The sequence below is a fragment of the Lactuca saligna genome, chromosome 7 (genome assembly GCF_052625555.1).
Source record: "Lactuca saligna cultivar CGN05327 chromosome 7, ASM5262555v1, whole genome shotgun sequence".
In the NCBI taxonomy this organism is placed as follows: domain Eukaryota; kingdom Viridiplantae; phylum Streptophyta; class Magnoliopsida; order Asterales; family Asteraceae; genus Lactuca; species Lactuca saligna.
Genome location: NC_136423.1, coordinates 32,523,033 through 32,527,453, shown reverse-complemented (window position 1 = coordinate 32,527,453; position 4,421 = coordinate 32,523,033).

Genomic DNA, 4,421 nt, shown 5'->3' with positions numbered 1-4,421 from the left:
TAATTCCTTTTTGGTGACAACATGCCCTTTGTTTAGACCCACAAAGAGTCCTGCGTTTGGCTGTTTTGGAGCCATTGGAACCTGAAAACATAAACATATATTAGCATAAAGCAACATACACTTCACAACAGATCATCAACTTAGCCTATGCAGTTTTGATTCAATATGACCTGAAAACCTTACAAGCCTCAGACTACAATCAAAATGCGCAATATATATTCTTATTAAACATGAAGCTGATTACAAGATATAAATGAGTTTATGCGTGCCAATAAGTTTGTAAACACCAGCAAGCTTATAAGCATATGGAAAGCATCTCAGAAGAAGATGCGGGAAAACTAAAAGTACAACGAGGGCAGAAAAACAACCTGGGCAAGAAGAATTTGAGACCATGTAAACTTTAGTTGTTGTACATTGTACTTGCTTCTTGAAAGAAACTCCCAAATATCTTGCCTTAATTGTTGTACATTCGGAGACTGGGATACAGTCAGGAACAACATCTCCTCGTTCATGTTATTCATTACCTCCTCCAACCATCATCCTTCACCACCTCCTCCGATTTTCATGGACCCGATCCACTACTCTAGCCTCCGAGCGGAATCCTCAAGTCGATCAAACCTCGGTGGTCTCGAATATCACGTGATGTACGTCAACGAGGATGTGAGCCTGAAGTGGGCCCTCAATTCTTAACTCCACACCGGAGTACTTGATCTGAGATACGAGCTTGGTTGTGTTATTCCTTTAGGATAAACAAAAAGGATTCGGTAGTAATGGAGGCGGATTAGAGTTTATAGAGAAAAGGAGAAGGAGAGAGTGAAGGTTCTTGACTGGTGGAGAGGATGAATTCGTTATTCCTTCCCAAACAGCAACAAATCATTCAAAACAAGAAAAAGATATGTGAAGAAATGAAAAATAAATTGATTATCTGGGTCTCTAACACAGAAGTTTCAAAGGTGATGACGAGATGCAATTGGGAAGCTAATGGAGCAAAGTTACGGTTCTTTGTCTGTGTGTTTTTTAATTTATTTGTGGGGGATCTGAAACAAACGAGAATCAAGATTCACATTACTAATATTAAGACTTGAGAATATAATTAGGGCGTTTTCTAACAATTTCAACATCGAGTGGGAGATATGGTGGTTTTAGTGGGTAGAAGTAAGTGGGGGAAAAAGTAGGCGGTAGTAAGGAAGGAGCGTTCATAATTTGGGCAAGAGGGAAAGGAAGGCGGGGTTTTTAATTTTTTAAGAATTTCATTTCCCCCTTTCCCCAACTATGGAATGCGCGTTCCATTAAAAAATATAAAGCGGCATCCTTAGACGACGCGCATTTTATTATAGGTGTCCTCCGTGTTTTTTTTAAACACTAATTTAAGGGCACGCAATAATGCGTGTCTTCTATCCTTAAATTTTTTGAAGAGATAACATTTGTTTAATGTCACTCTCCTTTGTGTAACATATATCAACGAGTGTCATGGTTTGCGCGTCGTAAAAGGGTCTTTTTCTTGTAGTGTTCCTTAATTTCAAAAACACAAATCACAACATCCATAAACTAACCTCCAGATCAGATAATATTTTAAGCAAACTAGTAGCTTAGATAAGACGTTAGTTCACTGTTTCGAAAGAAAAAAATACTAAAAATCGCAATTATCACCTATTCTAAATGAGAAGTCGAAACCTCATTCATCGGAATGCTATGAATGGTCAACCTACGACTTTTATTAATTAACATAATCTGAAGTTTATATTACAATTTAATTACATATAAAATTTGTTGATTTAGCTTAAAATAGAATGATCATATTAGCTCAACATTAAACAATTCAACTTGCAAAGCCTGATTCAACAATGATTTGTAAAGATCAAAACTTATGGATTTAAAGGTTTATGTATACGAAAAATTAGTATATAGGCAATGAAGAAGATGATTGTTCGTTGTCTTCTTATTGTCATCGTGTTTTTGGTATTCTCAATTGGTAAATGTTAATGAGTGCACAGGGATAGATACATAAAGGGTCTTAATTGTTCTCCCTTCAAGGAGGTTAAGTTTAGGGGCCAATAGGACGGCCAAAAATCGAATGAAGAATCAATAGTGCAACAAATGAATCATATGGACTAAAAGATGTTATTTTCAACAACTGTAATTACTTTTAATATAATTTAAGAAAAGTAAAGTTTAATATTTTTTTTATTTTCTGCTCCTATATTTCATTCCATCCCCAAGTTCATATTCCAGATATTTGATAGCAACGGATTTGGCTGTCGTAATAGGTCAATTTTGTAGTGACTTAATTAAACCCATAGATTCCATTGAGCGACACAGCTCACTTGTATGTTGATTTTTCCTTATATGGTTACATGTATGAAAGGATAAATTTGAGTCCTCATCAAATACTCCAAAAGAAAAGGATCTGTCTCTAAGAAAAAATTATTGTGTGAACAAAAAAAAAAAAAAAAAAAAAATGAAATCAACCCTAGCTACAAACTAAAACCAAACAAATTTATGGTGGAAGTATTAGCAAAGAAGAAAGCAAGAAAAATCCATTTAGAAGCTAAAAGCTTAAGGGGTACATGAGAAACGTAAATGCACATGCACATGCACATGCTTATTGAACTTGACTTGGTATGCTACCTTATTTTATTAGTTTCACATGAAGAACCTAGATACGATCTTAAAACATATAAAATACATATATAGGATTACCACATTTAGAAACCAAAATGACGTACGACCGACCATCTAACATTTGTTTCCATCAAACACAACATGCATGCATGCTGTCATATATATCATGTCACGCCTGAAGAATGACACCCAAAGAGTCTACGGAACTGCCACACTTTCCATAGAATCCCGAAAACTTACCGCGTGTGACCCCAAACGAGAAATCAGTCCCGGGGTTTGTGCCGTATTCCCCATAAGTTCTGATGTTGGTCCGGAAAGTCACTGACGTAATCACGGTGTGGTCACCAAATGATCCGACACGCCCACTAATCCCGATGAGATACTCATTGTCATCGAAGATGATCTGAAACCCAAATATAAATATCATGACTGCTATATTGTAAAAAAATAAGAACCTAACTTCGATACGTGTATACATGACAGATGAATTAGAAGCTTACCATATGAGGTGAGCCACCATCACCACCGAATTTTTCAGAAGAATGGGTATGGCCATACCCATCCTTGTAAGTGAAGCTGATGAAATCTAAAGCGTCTCCACTTCTTAAAGCTATCTTGGAAAGTGTTGAACCATCAGGTATTATGAATTCCCAGGTACGGGATCCACCCTTTCCTCCCCAAGTTGTACCCCATACGCATTCTGCATTGGCTGCCTGCATATGAATCCAGAATAAAATATATTACTAAAAGAGATGAAAGAACTTTAGCAATGAAGAAACGATGTAAACCTCACATTCCCTATTCAAATATGGATAACAAACTCTCAGAATATGGTGAAAGTATGTACCATTTTGGTCTGTATGGAACTGAAGTTGTTTGTACGTCTAGTCCGTTAAGTGCTTGACTATATATAGACACCAGCTTAGGGTTGTATAATTGAATGGAGGAGTTAGAACGAGGTGAGGTGGCATGTCTAAAACATTTCACGAGATCCACGTTTTCCAATTCCTAAAAGCTAGAGATGGTTGTTGGAAAAATAAAATTAAATCCGATTGATACAAAATATATTCAAAATAAAGCATTTGATTGAAAACTCACATGATGCATGTGTAAGGAGTCTAGGTGTGATCGTCTTATATTTCCTCGTGCAGTAATTACAAGCACTCAAGCAGACATAAAACAATAATTAGTACCTAACACATTGATATTTGATAAACAAGAGTCAAAAGTTTTGTATCTTTGCTTCCTGTTTCCATGTCTTGTTAGTCGTTTTTGGTATATTTCTAGCATAGCAGGATGACTTTTTATAAAACTTTTGCTGTTTCAGAAAAAGAAAAAGGTACTCCTATATGCACCTTTTCAGAAAAAGAAAAAGTTTCAACTTCAGATCTTGGCTCAAACACAAAAGCCTTTCCTAAAACCCACCCAAAAAGATATTAAATATGAGATGAGCCAAAGAGAAAGCTTAATACCTTCCAATGAATGTCAACTGATGTATATCCTTGTTTCCCACGAGTTCCTAGCTTTGGTTTACTTTTTTCCCCAAGTGTTCCTCACCAAGATCTCTCTTTAAATCTCTATCACACCAAAGAAATACACACACACGATTAGGGTTTTAGGATGCCAAGAAGCTATAAAGGGAGGTTAGGGAAGGACAATGATCCTTTAAATAGGGTGCAAAACCCCAAGATTTAGGGTTTCATCTGCCAGCTCCTACTCGTCGAGTCTGTTCTTGGACTCGACGAGTAAATCACTAAAACACACGGACTAATCCGCTGCTACTCGGTGAGTAGGGCAGC